Source organism: Artibeus jamaicensis, unplaced genomic scaffold (genome assembly GCF_021234435.1).
Source record: "Artibeus jamaicensis isolate MK-2021 breed Jamaican fruit bat unplaced genomic scaffold, CSHL_Jam_final scaffold_1031, whole genome shotgun sequence".
Taxonomy (NCBI): Eukaryota; Metazoa; Chordata; class Mammalia; order Chiroptera; family Phyllostomidae; genus Artibeus; species Artibeus jamaicensis.
In genome coordinates, this window is record NW_026522026.1 from 6,740,342 (window position 1) to 6,757,165 (window position 16,824).

The window sequence follows — 16,824 nt, forward strand, 5'->3', positions numbered from 1 at the left end:
CGAAGACGCTTTCAGCGCGTTTGCTCATTTCATGACGGGTGATTCATAAGTGCACCTGCCCGCTCCACGCTGAGTGTTCAGCAGTTTTTGATGGAAAATGACATGGCTCTGTGCCCTACCCTTCGTATTCACCCTGTCTCACTCTGAGCAACTTTTTTTTTTGTTTTCCCAGATGAAAAAAGTCTCCAAAGGGAAATGTTTTGCCGATGTGAAAGAGGTGAAACCAAAAATGGCAGAAGCACTAAAAAGCATTAAAATCAATGAGTTCAGAAACTTCTGAGCAGTGGAAAAACTGTCTTGACAGGTGCATTGCATCAAATGGAGAGCACTTGGAAGGTGACTGAAATTTAAACATGTAAGAATAAATACACCATTTTTATAAATAAATTCCAGGTTTGGGGGCCCCCCTTGCATTTTGGAGCAGCAAACTCTGGTCCCCCACAATTTTCATTCTCATTCTGGGGCAACAACTGACTTACTGCCCATTTTTAATTTTCCTTCTATTAAATGTGATGTTCTAGCTCATTTTATTAAAGTGAACAGCTTTTCAAAATGAACCAACAACATTATTGGCTGTCAGTGGAAACTTCACTAAAGAAGAAATAAAACCATGAGCTCTGCAAACGTGACAGAATGAGTCTTGAGGGAGAAGTTGGGAATAAGAGAGGAAGTTTGGCAAACAAGTACCCTTGTATGCAACATTGACTTCCAGCCCCCAAGGGCGGGCAAGTTCTTGTAACTGTGAAAGTAAAATAGAGGGAAAGTAAAGATTTGGACAGGTGAACCCGTGAATGTGTGCTCGTAGGCTTTGAACCTCGGCCTTTTTCTCCACTTCCCTGTGCAGCCTGCAAGTCAGCGCTTGCTTGGCCCTCCCTCCCTCAGAGAGTGCAGACCTCTCCCGGGTCCTTCCAGTGTGACTGGAGGTGCCGGAGTTGCCCAGCAGGTTTTGGCCCATTCAAAAGGCTTCCTTTTGTGAGTCCTGGTAGCTAGCAAGGTCCAGAGATTTTGAATGACTTGATTCAGCATATATTTAATGCTGGTGAGATGTTATCAGGAAAGGGTTGGCTAACTTTCTCACCTACCAATCACCAAAATAGTTTTGAGGTTTTTACAAAAATATCAGCCAGAGCAACAAACACTTACTGAGAGTTCATTAAAAGCCAAGAATTAGGTTAAGGACTATGGAAAACCAAGTTTGATGAGAAACTCCTCTCCCTTTAAGGAGTTTTAGTATTATTTAAGAAGATTTTAGACAAATTTTAGAAGCCACCATACCCAAATAAATGCTGAATCAGTGAAACTGTTACCGTTGGTTGTTTAGTTTGACGTTGAAAGGGGGAGCAAAGGCAACCAACCAGACGTTGAGCATAGTCAACGGGGAAGCATGAGGCTGTTTTCTCCACCAGGAAGCTGCAGCTTCACACCCCAGGGGGTGTGCTCCACAAAAGTGCTCCACCCAACACGGCATTACAGGGGGCAAAGGAAGGTGCTGGACCGTAGAGGCCTGTCAGTCTAACTAGGCAGTGTAAACCTCTCCAGAGCCCATGAAAGTTTGGTAAACTGATTGGGTTTTTTTTTTGAAAAAGCACCTGCTCTGTCTTAAACCCAGACTACTGGATATAACTACTGGATATACCAGAGGAACAAAGAAGCTCGCTCTCTCTTGGTTGTGACTTGCATTTGTGTGGTACCCACGCCTGTTCTCTTCTTGGCCATTTGGCCCTAACAGCTACATAGCCCGTGGCCTCCAGGAGGGAGCCTGCATTTTGAAACACTGCAATGGACTACAAGCTAGCCAGATGCTGGCAGTGGAACTTTATTTTACAGCAGAAACTCTGGGCAGTGGCCTTCATCCTGGGGCTCCTGAAGACAAGACCGGACCTTTTCCATGATGAGATGGACAGAGATAGGACATTGGGAAGTCAGGAGGGAAACCCCCTTAATTGTATATCATCAGTAAACCACACGGCAGAGCCCCATTCTCCCATGCAGGTCTTGGGAAATTCTTTCCCTTTAAACACCAGAAGAATCCCTCTTTCACTGACCACAAAACCAATAAAGACACAACTAATCAGAGACTGGAATGGTGGAATCCACTGAAGTATAGTCTCTATCTGCCCAGTGAGTGCTGCAGGGCCTGTTACATAAATCCATAAATATTATTGAATAAACGAAATAAAGAGTGAGAATAAGTAAAGGAATGCAAACTAACACATCAATTTCTTTAAAAGTTAAATGCATTTTCCCTCTTGTTATTTTCCCTCCTGAACTGATGGTCATTTGCTAGCCTCACATCCCACACAGCAAGTACGCTGCTGTCCACCCTGATGCTCAGCAGTTCGGTTCTTACAGAGCACATCTCCCCCTGCTCTGCCTTCAATAGGCTTTTGGGGGCTGGGAGAGCTTCATGGATATTGGTAGCTGTATCTGCCTGACATTTCCCTCAGCTGTGAGCAGATAGCCTGAGATGAGTGCTGCAACTTTAGAAACAGCTGTTGCCAATGTTCTTATCAAAGAAAACAAGCCTGGGAGGAGGAAGAAACCGTTCCAGAGGAGGTGGCGCAAGGAAGGTACAATGACAGCGAAGAACCAAACATTCTGGAACAATCTCGTTACCTAGTATCCTGCAGTTGGCTAGCCAGGCCTGCCCTAGAGCGGTGATTTTCAACCTTTTTCAGCTCTTGGAACATGTAAATTAATTACTGGAATTCTGTGGCACACCAGAAAATATATTTTTCTGCTGATCCAACAAAAATAGGTATGATTTTTATTCATCTACACCAGATGGCTATTGTTGTGTTGACTCTTCTCATTTTTATTTGACAATGTAAGGGAGAAGAGATCAGTGCCTGACACGACAGAGTCAGGTACTGCTCCGTCTAAAAACCCTGGTTGAAAATCACTGCCCGAGAGCCACGTGGGAGGAAGGAGGACCCGGCGCGCTGTTCCAGGGGGAGGGTGCTTGACAGCAGATCATATTCAGTTGTGTCTTTCTTTAATAATATGTTCAACTAAACAGAGTAATAAAATGGTTACTAAAAACGGGGACATGAAAACTGTTAGAGTCCACATAACTCCATGCCAGAGCTTAATCACAGCTCTATTCAATGAGCACTTACAGAGTGACTGTTAGTGCCCACTCACAAAACCCGTTGGTTGTCTTTTGTTGTAACTTGTGTGTGTGTGAGTAAGAGAGAGAGAGACATCTTTGAGGAAAATTTGTGAACGACTCTGAAACAGGTATATTTAAAAAATGCTTCAGAATTCTTGGTGTCCCTTTAATGGATTACTAGTGTTGCCTAGCACACTGCTCAGGGTTTATCTGAATTCACAGGGTCTGTGCCTTTCTTCCTCTTTGAGCGATTTTACAACTCTGTAAACTGTAAAGAATTGATGGGGAGTGCCCACAATTCCTGTTCACAGAAGAGCAAATGAATCTTGTCACAGTGAATATGCTACTGGTTCTGTCAATGGAAAAGGCCAGTTTTGCCTCTATGACCAAATTTTTTTCAGTGCTTTTTTTTAAAAAATGTATTTTATTGATTATGCCATTACAGTTGTTATATTCCCCCTTTCATTCCCCTCCACCCTGCACACCCCTTCCCCCACCATTCCCCCCTTTAGTTTATGACCACGTGTCCCAAGTTCTTTAGATTCTATATCTCCGCTACTGTTCTTGCCCTCCCCCTATCTATTTTCTACCTACCATCTATGCTACTTATTTTCTGTACCTTCTCCCCTCTTCTCCTTCTCTCACTCCCCTGTTGCTAACCCTCCATGTGATCTTCATTTCTATGGTTCCGCTCCTGATCTAGCTGTCCTTTTAGCTTGCTTTTATTTTAGGTGTGGTTCTTAATAACTGTGAGTTTGTTGTCCTTTCACTGTTCATCTTTTTTTATCTTCTTTTTCTTAGGTAAGTCCCTTTAACATTTCATATAATAAGGGCTTGGTGATGATGAACTCCGTAAATTTGATGTTACCTGAGAAGCGCTTTATCTGCCCTTCCATTCTAAATGAAAGCTTTGCTGGATAGATCAATCTTGGATGTAGGTCTTTGTATTGCATGACTTGGAATACTTCTTTTCAGCCCCTTCTTGCCTGTAAGGTCTCTTTTGAGAAATCCACTGACAGTCTGATGGGAACTACTTTGTAGGTGACTGTCCTCTTATCTCTTGCTGCTTCTAGAATTCTCTCCTTCATTTTCATCTTGGCTAATGTAATGATGATGTGCCTTGGTATGTTCCTTCTTGGGTCCAACTTCTTTGGTACTCTCTGAGCTTCCTGGATTTCCTGGAAGTCTATTTCCTTTGCCAGATTGGGGAAATTCTCCTTTATTATTTGTTCAAATAAGTTTTCCACTGGTGGCTGTTCCTTTCCCCCTTCTGGCACCCCTACAATTCGGATGTTGGAACATTTAAAGATGTTCTGGAGGTTCCTAAGCCTCTCCTCATTTTTTTTGAATTCTTGTTTCTACATTCTTTTCTGTTTGGTCATTTTTTTTCCTCTTTCTGGTCTACTCCTTTGATTTCAGTCCCAGTTTCCTTTCCATTACTATTGGTTTCCTGTGCATTTCCATTCATTTCAATTAGTTTAGCCTTCATATGTTCCTCTAATTTGTGACTAAAATCAACCAGTTCTGTGAGGATCCTGATCACCAGTGTTTTGAACTGTGCATCTGAAAGTTTGGCTATTTCTTTATCACTTAGATTTATTGGCTCTGGGGCTCTGAGTTGTTCTTGAGCCATGTTTTGATCTGTTCGTGCCTGTTAAGTACGAGGAGCGGAGCCTTAGTTGTTCACCAGGACGGGGCTACCCAGGTCGCTGGTTTGTGACGCTGCAGGTGGGGGCGGGGTCAGAGAGGGACAATAGTGGTCCCCTCTGCCACTTCCCGCCACTGGGGCCTGCATGGTCTGTCTCACTGCTCCCTCCTTCACCGGTTTATCTGCGTGCGAATGTGTGACCACAGTCCGCCCTCAGTGGGTCCAATGCCTTTCCCCTCAGTGGGTCTGCCCGCTTCTCCACACCTGGGATCCGCCCATGGATGCCCGTGCGCCCGGGTAGGTCTGGTGGATCTTTCCTGCCCGACCCCGCTCTGCTGCTGGCTCTGCCCCTCTTCCCGGTTTGGCTGAAGGGTTCCTTGTTGTCAGACTTCCGTATAGTTCAATTTTCTGTGGTTTTGGCTGTGTTTTTGTTGCTAAAACTTTGTTGTTTTTAAACTTGGTTGTGGGAGGAGGTACGGTGCTTCCACCTACGCCTCCATCTTGGCGGAAGTCTCTTCAGTGCTCTCGATTGCCTGTGTAGGTGTCTGAATGCTGAAGTCTCCTTTGAACTGGTTTTTACATCTTACTGGTTTTCTCATTGAATAATGAGTCAAATCAAATATTCGACACACATCCACTTTATATTTGTATAAAAGTTATATTTTATTTATTAAAAAATTATCCTTTACCGTAGTAAAAACAAGCTAAATGAGGTCATGGAGAAAATGCAGGGCCTGGCACAAATAACACCCCTCTTTACTACATAAAAATCTTTCATTACAAAATCATAAGCATGCAGTTCTGTAACGTGACAATAGCACACTGCAGCATACCAGGTGACATTGTAGGTGAAGTGTTTACGTTGTTGTCCATCTCATGCAAGACATTCACATACCCTCCCAACTACACTCAATGGCGTTACTTCTGCCAGACCCTGTAGATCAAATACAAGTTTGTAATTACAAAAGAGGGTGTTTTGTTTACAAAAGGAATATTTCAACTTTACTCCTGGAGCTGGTAACTTTAAATACAGCATCTTACTATCAGTTTTCCTTCAAGAACAGTAGTTCTAAGAGAAAAATTGACATCTTCACATCTTCATTTTTTTCTTCACTCTCAGTGGGAATTCTTTGCCGTGTTAGTGGTATGGGTGGGGGAGGACTGTTCCTCTTCCCTCAATGTCAGTGACTAGGCCTGCAAATTAAACTGAAAAAAAAATAGATGAACAGAAGAGCAGTGTTATTTTGTGAAACTCTAAAGAAGTGATTAGGCCTAGGGGCTTATATATCATTTTAACAAAGAGTGATAAATTGTCGAGAAGTGTCCGTACAAAGAATAAAGGCTTTGGGCTTCAAGGGGCAGTAAGTTGTGGAATGGTAAATGTGTGGGAAAAATTAAGGGAAGATAGGAGTCTTTTCAGTAGGGTTTGCTTACGTAGACTCATATCAGTGTCCACATTTCATCTCTTGTGATAAGGGTTGTCCTTCTCCTGGTGCCAGAGATGGGAGGTGGCACCCCTTCACTGAGAGGAAGTTATGTTACCTTTACAAAAGAAACGTATGCTCAGTTTTCAGTTGAAAGCAAAAGAGCAAAACGTTCCTTCTGTGCCGGCTGTTTTCTTAATTGCCTTCAGTTCAAAATAATCCTTGTGCCAAAGTAGTGTATTTGGGGGCATCCTATTATGAACCCCCCAATGACATCACTTAGACTGCTTTACTTGTGCCTGCTCCCTAATATCAATAGAATATTTAAGTTGTTGCTTCTAATAAAACCCCTGAAGATACCCTTAAAGCTTTCAGAGCCAAGTCCAGATTTCTGCATGGATGAGCTGCCTCCCTTTACTTTCTCACCACATCTCGTTCCCAAGACTCCTCGCCATTAGGGATGCACAGGAGATAAGCTAGGTTAGATCAGAACTGTTGCTTTAGCCAAAGTCATTGAAGTTGTAACTGACTCCATTTCCAGAGGACTCAAAGACTAACAAACAAACCAACTTTTTCATTTTTGACATATACAGTGTTCGTAGTGGTTCTAATCTGTATGTACTTAACCACTATTCTATTTGGCACCTCCATGTACTAACTAATAAGGGATGAGTTCTGATATGTTAATTGGAAAAAAAGCAAGGTACAGAAGATGGTCTACAATATGCTACCTTATGGGTAGAAAAGGGAGGGAGATAAGAATGTATATCAGAACTTACTTATATATGATAAAAAAAGTATTTAGGAGGATATATTTTAAAATGAAAAAAAGATGGGGACAAAACTGGGCATTTGGGAAACAAGGATAGAGGAGAGATTTTTTTTAGATTGTATACCATTTTAGGCGTTCTGCTTTTTGAACCCTGTTGACTGTTCTATTTTAATTTTTTAAAATTAAACATTTTTCAAAAACCTAAAAAAAAGTTGTGAAGTACAATATAGCTCACTAGGCTTTATTAAAGTTCCAATGATAATATGTTACAGAAATAAAATAGATCTCACTTTTAATAGGAACCTAAACAACAAAACCAACAAGCAAGCAAAATATAACCAAAGACACTGAAACAGAGAACAGGCTGACAGGGACCAGAGGGAAGAGGGGAGGGAATTTCAGGGGAAAAGGGGAAGGATTTACAGGTACAAGTATAAAGGACACATGGACAACAACTAAGGGGAGTGGAAATGGGAGGGAGGTGGGGAGCACAGGGGGGATGGGTTGGGATGGGAGCAAAAGACAGAAAACTGTACTTGAACAACAATTAAATAAATACGTTTAAAAAAGAAATAAAATAAACATTGCAATAAACTGTGAACTGTAAAATTATTTGAGTGTGTTTACAGTTGCAGGTGCTGTGTACGTGACAGAATGATGCATGGGACCCACAGGCTGAGGAGGCTGTGTGCGCCAAACGGGTGAGGCCTTGCCCTGAGCACTGTTACTATTGAGCAATAACAATATTATGTGTAACCTTTAACTAGAGAAGGAGGCAGGGTGGGAGGGAGAGACACGGAAGAGCAAATGCAGCAAAATGTTTAGAACTTAGAGACTCTGGTAAAGGATGTATGAGTGTTATCCTTACTATCGTAATTTTTCTCTAAGTGTAGTTTTCAAGAAAAGAGTTTATTCATGACTGAAAAAAAGCAGTTTATACCATTTAGAACTTAAGTGTCAGGTCCTATGCTGAGTACTTATGGCAAATATTGGTGTTTTCCAAATATCTGTTCTTTGGTTCTTCCGAAAGTAATACAACCCTGATTTTGGAGGGGACAAACCCGCTTGGTTTTTTTAATTAAGTTTATTAGAGGACTGCCACTCATGGCTGTCCATATTTTAATGGCTGTTTTTGTGCTACAGTGACAGGTTAGTAGTTGCCGCTGAGACTATCTGGTCCACGAAACAGAAAAGCTTGACTGTTGGGCCCTTCACAGAAGCAGTCTGCTGACCCTGCTCTAAACCAATGGGTCTCAAGCTTTAATGAGCATTAAACACACACACATCTTCTCTGAGCCATTTACACAAAACCCTTTTACCCCTTAAGTGTGTATTTCCTAAAAACAAGGGTATTTCTTGCATAACCGCAATACAGTAATCAAGTTCAAGAAATTTAAACTAAATACAATACTTCTACCCAACCCACAAGTGCACATTTCAATTTTGTCAATTGTCCTTATAATGTCCTTTATAACATTTTTCCTCCCAATACAGAATCTGGTTCAGGATCTCATATTGCACTTTTGTATCTTTTTTTGTGAGTCATCTTTCATGTTTTTCCCCCACTTTCAATAGAATTTTAAATCTTTTTTTCAATTTTTAAAAATTCTCTTTGTATTAGAGATTTCTCTTACATGTACTACAAACACTTTCTTCTAATTTGTTTTTGACTTGGCTTATGATATAGTTCTGTGCATGCAAAAATTGTTTTAAATGTAGTAAAACATAAATATTTTTGCATATGGATTTAAAGTCATAGTTAGGAGCATTTTTTACACTTATTTTTTCTTTTAGTACTTGCATAGTTTTACTTTTTACATCTGACCTCTGATTCACTTGGAAATTTCATTTATGTTAGGTATGAGGAATAAATCTAATTTTATCTTTTTCCAAATGGTTATTCAGTTGTCTCAACAGCATATATAAAAAGTCCATCTTTGCCCCAAGGATTTGTGATCTCATCTTTATCATATATGAGATTGCCATATGCAGTTGGTTCTATTTCTGGACTTTCAATTCCATTTTATTGGTCTGTTTGATTATGCATGTGTGGGAATCAGATGGCTTTAATTATAGAGGTCTTGCAGTACGTTTTAACAGTGGGCATGGGTAGTTTTCACTTGTCGCTCTGACCCTGCCATGTTTTCTTAGATATTTCAGGATGTTTATTTTTCCATATGAACTTTATTTCATATCAACTTGTCTAGCTTCAGGGAAAAAAAGTTTTGGTGTTTTTATTGGGATCACATTAAAATTCTGAATCAGGTACAAAACTAATATCTTGATGATTATGAGATAAAAATAAGGGAAAAACTCTTCCTCCAATGGAAACAAAAGAAGTGGGAATGAGTTGTTCCTATCACCCACCCTCCTCTGTTAACAATTTGGAATTGTTTGAAATTCATTCTTCTAGACACTTTTTCACAGATAGATATAAACTTTACATATTTTTGTACAAAAATCAGAATGATATTATGTATACTACTTTACAACCTACTTTTTATTTGCTTAAAATAAATTGTAGACTTTTTCTTCCAAATACTTGTATGGAGCTTGAACTTACTTATTCAAAATAATGCTCAGACTGTTGCAGCCACTGTGGGAAACAGTATGGAATTTGATCCAGTGACTTCACCCTTGGGATTATACCCTAAGAATCCTAAAACACCAATTCAAAAGAACCTATGTACCCCAATGTTCATAGCAGTGTTATTTATTATAGTCAAGTGCTAGAAACAGCCTAAGTGCCCATCAGTAAATGAGTAGATGAAAAAACTGTGGTACATTTTGATGCATGGATTACCATGCAGCAGAAAGAAAGAACTCTTACCTTTTGTGACAGCATGGATGGAAATGGAGGATATTATGCTAAGTGAAATAAGCCAGGTGGCAAAACACAAATACCATATGATCTCACCTATAAGAGGAATCTAATCAACAAAACAAACAAGTGAGCAAGACAGAACCAGAGGCATGGAAACAAGGAATAGACTGACAGTGACTACAGGGAAGGGGGGAGAGGGATAAGGGGAGAAAGAAAAGGAAGGGTCTAGTCAAGGAACATGTATAAATGACCCATGGACACGGACAACACGATGGGGATTGACTGTGGGAGTAGGGTCTGGGCAGGGCAGGGGAGAGCAACAGGAGAAAAATTGGGGCTGAAATCAACAATAAAATGTGACTATAAAATAAAAAAATAATACTTAGAATTTCAATATATTTAGTTTCCCTACTGATTGACAAATTAAAGTTCTTCCTAATTTCTTTATTACTATTAAAATAATACTGTAATGAATATAGTTGTTTATACAAAGAGATATAATTTAATATTGCTGTTTTAGTCATAATAGGCTGCTTATTGCTGAGCATATTTCAACATAGACCCAATCTTGGAAGATATCATTACAGATAATGGAAGCTGCAGATGAGTAGTTAGAGCAAATGACAACCAAAGAATTGTGGGCTACGCCAATAGTGGGACTCTGGCAAGTAAAAGAATTGTGTACTATTTGTTGTAAACTTCTTCCAGCTCTAATAAGAAAGAGTGGCCTCCCATGCATTTGCTCAAGTCGCTAGCAAGTGTGCCTTTGGTTCATTGTCTGTACTAACTCAGCAAGAGATTTCCTGACCAAAGTTTCCAAGAAACTCAGGGAAGAAGTTACAGTAGTATATGACCTTTGAACCCAACATCTCACCCCTGTTTTACCATTTTTAATAAATTGTCACAGTGTCTGTGCATACCAGGCCATCAAGATAAGGGAAGAGCCAGCCAAGTTTTTAAAGGCAATAGCCAACATTACCTTTTGTTTTCAAGTGGGGGAAAGTATGACTGTTCATAATCACTTCCAAGTGAATGTTTCCTCTTTTTCTCAGTGAGCCAAAATGTGGAGCCCTTAAGGACATTAACTTGTCAGCAATTCAGGAATTTTTGAAACATGGTTGTGTGGCGTTCTCGATGACCAGGGCAGATAAGTGCTATCCTGGGGTTTGGTGTTAGCATGGCCCACTGCTGCCTCCCACCTGGGCCACTTCCTACAGCTGTTCCAGCAGTAACAATGCAGGCATTTTTATGATAGTCTATCTTCCTGCCTCTACCTCTCATTGCGTGTGAATGTGGATATTATTTTTTGGAAGCCCTCAAATGTGAAAACAATTTTCTTCTTATATTTTTTATTCTTATATATATTGTTTGAATTTTTATATTGATGACGATATCTTACATATAAGTATATAGATATATACCTCTAGGCATAGAGATAGGAGCTCATAAAATCTATATATATCCTTACAGTTTTTACATAGTATTAGGATTCCCTTTGATTTATAGTGTCCTCTATACTTCAAATGCATAAAGCAATCATATTGCCTTGCAAGCTTGGAAGAGGTGCTTTGGCTTGACCTACTCTATACTCTGTGGGTCATTGAACACTAGTCCTCTTGTTCCACTCATACTTTCTCCTTTGGATTTAAACCACAGAATCTGGCTTCTTTAAAAGAGGCCACTGCCTTTCTATTACAGCAAGTCATTTTTATTAGGACTTGGGATAAAGCTCTCCCTATCTTTATAGGCCCTTAGGATACTTTTGCTTTAGTGGCAGTCTAATTGCCTCCAAAGCATTTATAGACTATCTATCTCATTTTTCACATCATAGCTTACAAATACATAAAATATCAGGTTTGCTTAAATCTTTTTTTTCTCCAGGCAAAATATTTCCAGTTTTTCAACTATATATCATATGACATAGTCTTTGCAGCTTTTTAATATTTTGGCCATTGTCCTCTGAATGAGCTCTAGTTTATTTATTTATTTATTTTTAAAGATTTTATTTATTTATCTTTAGAGAGGAAGGGAAGGAGAGAGGGAGAGAAATATCAGTGTATGGTTGCCTCTCATGTGTCCCCTGCTGGGAACTGGCCTGCAACCCAGGCATGTACCCTGACTGGGAATCAAACCACGACTGTTTGGTTTGCAGGCCCGTGCTCAATCCACTGAGCTATACCAGCCAGATGAGATCTAGTTTTTGTTTTGTTTTTTGTTTTTTCCTGTTTTTTTGTTTTTGTCTGTTTATTTTAATTCAACCCTTTATTGGGGGGTGTTCGATTCTTTGTTAGAACTTTTTAGATTCATATTTGTAACAGTTAATGAAAGGACAAAGGAAGAAGTCAAGAATGACCCATACCATCCTTTCCCCAACTCTGGCAGAAGCAAGAACCGGAGGAATAAGTCTCCAGATGGGAGTTCCCACTTGTCTGGCTCTAGCTCCAGGGCAGGCACCAGGTAGTGTCAGGGTGCTTTGAGAAACCTCCTGTAAGGTGTTGAAGAATGATGCCCAAAATGGAATACAGTTCTCTGGTGTGATATTGTCAGTGCTTCGCCGTGGTGATCATGTCACAAGGTCCATTCATAATGGGCTTACTTTTGATATAAAAAGCATAAATCACTTTCATCCATTCTATTGGTAAAACGGATTAATTCCTCTTAGCATATAAACATCTCAGTCACTGGTGCTACCATTCAGCTCGCAGACCCTCCAGAAGGGTCAGGGAAAACTCATATAAGAACTTCTTCCTTATTTCCGAAGCTTGGAATGGAGTCTATATTGATTTTCACTTATCCAGTACAACAAGCAAGTTGTTAGCTTTTATTTTCTTATTTTAAATACATGCATCTGAGATACCTCTAGGATGGAATTACCCAAATGGTAGGATGATACAATTTGGAGGAATTCAAAATTTTGTCATCCAGTGTGTGAATATTTTATTGTTATTGGAAAACAAAAAAGTTCTACTTCCATTCACTGCTCTTGGTTTGCTATTTTCTTGTTGCTATGTTTTCTTGCTCTTCAGAAAAAAACCAGAAAATAGTTCCAGTAGCTACAACAGTGGCACATCTGTTAGTTCCTGAAGGTTTAATGGAGCAGCTGCAGGAAAGAATCATTTTCAAATGTCCTCATGACTGAAATAAAATTGCAACTTTATGTCTCTTCAAGAAGGTAGTTTTTCAGCTATTGAAATTACAAGTCTTTTTTTTTTTAAATGACACTACAAATGGACAATTTTTTGATGATTTATTGTGTTTCCTGCATTTTTGACAATACAAGTCACTCTTAAGGTGGCTTTAAAGGTATCCAAAATCACCTAAAGAAAAACAAAACCAAATCAAAACAAGTTAAAAAAATCAAAATCACCTAAAGCAGCAATTTTCAACCCATGTGCCACAAGAATTTCTAAAACATGCGATATTTGACTATTTAGTTGGGGCCACTGCCCTCTTTTCCCTTAGATTGCCAAATTAAAAAAATGACAACAGCCAACACAACAATAGCCATGTAGTGTGAATAAATCAAAATTATGCCTATTTTTTGGCAGATTGGCAAAAAATATATTTTTTGGTGTGCCACAGAATTTTTAGTAGTTTATGTGTGCCATCAGATGAAAAGGATTGAAAATTGCTAACCTAAAGAACAACTGTAGCCCTGGCTGGTTTAGCTCAGTGGATTGAGCATGGGCCTGTGAAGCAAAGGGTCACTGGCTCGATTCCCAGTCAGGGCACATACCTAGGTTGCAGGCCAGTTCCCAGTGGGGGACACATGAGAGGCAACCACACATTGATATTTCTCTCCTTCTCTCCTTCCCTTCCCCTCTCACTGAAAATAAATAAAAATAAAATATTTTTAAAAAGAACAACTGTAAAAACTACAAACTGATCAAATGAATTAGAAATTAGGTAGAGAAAGTTTAAATGCTTCTTCTAACTAGAGAATATACACCTAATTTAATGTATATCATATAGTCAAATTTAGCATACAAAGAAGCTTATATTTTGAATTGTTTGCATAAGTCTGCATTAAAGGATTAAAATATCTTAAAGCCTTCTTTAAATTAAAATGATAAAAATACACATAGAAACTATAGATTGTAGAGTCACTATTTTTCCCTCTTCTAGCAAGAGGATTCTACTATAAGTCTGTTCTCCATCTCTTTATATAAATTAAACTCCATCTAGTCACAATTCGATTAACTTTTATTTTCTTTACAGTATCTATCACAATCTGAAATGTTCTCATCTGTTTGTCTAAATCCTCGAGATTGTGAATTTCTCGAGAGCAGCAATCTCATCTAGTTTATTTACTCCTATACTCCCAGCAAGACACCTAGAATACTTGGTGCTTTTTAGGGACTCAGCAAATAGCTGTGGCATACATGAATGAATGAATAAATAAATAAATCTTAGCTAAAACATATTTTAATTTACAGAAGAAAAGATTCTCACTAATACAATTATTTAGGAAAAGTTTCACTGAGAAGTGTTAATGATGTGGTATTGTTAATAGATAGGCATGTGCATTTAGGAACTGGTTATAAACAAAAAAGTGCTAAATATGTATTGTGGATGAAGTAGAAAGTAACCTCACAGCCTGATCTGATCATAATCTAACTGGGTAGGCCATGGAAGGTATTCACAAGGAATAAACGTCTTTAGTAAAAGGTTTAAAGGAGTGCTATCTATTGTTTCTGTCTAGGTTGAAACACACCTTTGAAATGAGCATAACCACCCTCAAGAGAGCGGTTAATCTCCTTAACTATTCTGTAATCCAATTCCACTTTACTTTCTCCCACCTTCATATAATCTTCCTTACATCCCCTCCTCCATTTCAAATGCGTAAAAGAAACTGCAAAACTATCATTCTCAGAAGCATCTGCAATTTTAGTTCCCAGTAATTGTCATTAGATTGGCTCAAATACAGTCTTGGTGTAACAGACGGATCAGGCCAACATGCTGGAGAAGTCCGGCCGAAATGAAAACCTTGAGGTGGAATTAAACATTAAAATTGACTTGCCCTCCCTGTGAATGGAGGGCCCAGAGGAGGGAGATTGCCCGAGGCAGATAAGCAGCTCCTGACTCAGTAGGAGGGTGTACAGAGCTTGTACAGAGCTGCAGGGCAAAGGCAGACATGGCGGACACTGGTCCTTATTGGTTGGAAAGCTGGACACTCCCACTGGCTTCTTCCTGGGTCCTGGACTGATTCCACTCTCTTGCCCTGAGAGCAGCACATGGAGGTGTGAGCTGGGAAGTTCCATGTGGATGGAGCTTCCCCTGCACAACTATTTGGAGTGAACTAGCAGCGCACCCCAGATCTTGAGAGATAGGGCGTGCTTCTGTGAGGCGATGGTGACACTTGCACCCGAGAGACAGAGAGCCTACAGCTGGAGGGATGGAGATCTGTTTAAGTAATGACCTTGGACTACAGATAAGCAATAATGGGAAACTCCTGGACTTTAATCTCCCTGGGCATGGCTGGTTTTCTGTTCTCTGCGGAAAAGGTTGGCTTGGTCATCGTGGAGTAGGAATGATCCCAGTCCCCTCAGACTGGGAACCCTGTTAATGAAAACCTATTTCCTTCCCCCCAAATTTTTGTGTTATGCATATACATGGCGACAAGGGGCCAGACCCTATGCTGCCTGGTTACATTAGGAAAATTCTTTACAGGTTTAGATATTTCCTGTATCAACTGAAGTCCAAGATTGAGTCACTGCTAGAATCAGTGTCTGGTGAGGTCTTGGGAAAGGGACCATGCCTGAAGCAGGTGAGAAAAGTCAGCAACTTGTCCATTGCTCCCGCAGTTGCAAGTCTCATGGAGACCCTTAGAGTTTAAGAGAAAAGTAAAGATGCACGCTGAGAGAGAAGAAAGGGGTGAGTGTGCTCCAGAGAGAACCCGTGTTGGGTCTTCATCTTGAGGATTCTTATCTGTTTTCTAAAGGCAGGAATTTTAGAGGAGGTCTCAGGAAATGATCGAAATAGAACATTAAGCAATCTTATGCTGATGTGCCCAAATGAGATTCCCCTGATTTCATCTGTCCTTGGGTGTGGTCGGCACAAATGGCACTAATTGTATTTCTGTTATGTATCTCCCTGAGTAGGGTGATTTAAGCTATTTACCATCTGTTTGGGGGAGGAGACCTGTGAACCATTTACTCTTAAGCGTCCTTGGTTTGTGAAGCTAGGACTGTGTTTCACTAGATGGTTGTAAACTGCTTGGCCATTTAACTATCTGTCTCAGTTTCCCTATTTCACTTCTCCTGGCTCCTAACTTGTTTCAGTGAGAGCTGGATTCTTAAGATGGCCATCTTCTTACTGTAAACTCACCTGGAAGGGAGGTGGCATCTTTTGGGGGCCTCTTCTATGAGGGCACTAATCCCATTTATGAGGGATTAGATCCCCTCTCGGAATTCCACCACCTTTAGAATTAGCATTTCAACATATGTAATTGGGGAGGGAGAAGGGAAAGGATGAAAACATTCAGTATTTAACTTCAAAGCCTGTATTATTTTTTTCAATGTAAGATGTTTTCCAGTAAATCAGAAAAGTGAGGTAGAGAGAAGGAAGAATTTAGAATCTTTTGGGGAAAAAGATTGGCATTTACACAATCACCTACTTTTTATGGGCATCATAAAACATTTGTGGTTGATCAAAAGTGAAGGTCACACTAATAAGGGGCAAGGTGCTGTCAGACAAAAGTCAGTATCAGATAATACCCACAAACAGCATCATATCACATGCAGACCAGACACCATCTCCATCTCCATCTCCATCATCATCATCATCAAGAAACCACTGGATGACCTATCAGGTGTTATACTAAGATTTTAACTCAAGGATCTGAAGCAATAAATTTGATACTCAAAAAAGTCATTTCTTAGGTTAACCACAATTAACTGGAAAGTTTTACTGTGTCCACTGTAACAGCATGATGCAATTAGAATACGGATCTTCGTCAAGGATTTCTTTCTCCCTGTTTTTATGTGTTGGAAACCAAATGCATTATTAGTAAGAATTTGTTCAAGGTAAAAAGTGGGAAAAAAT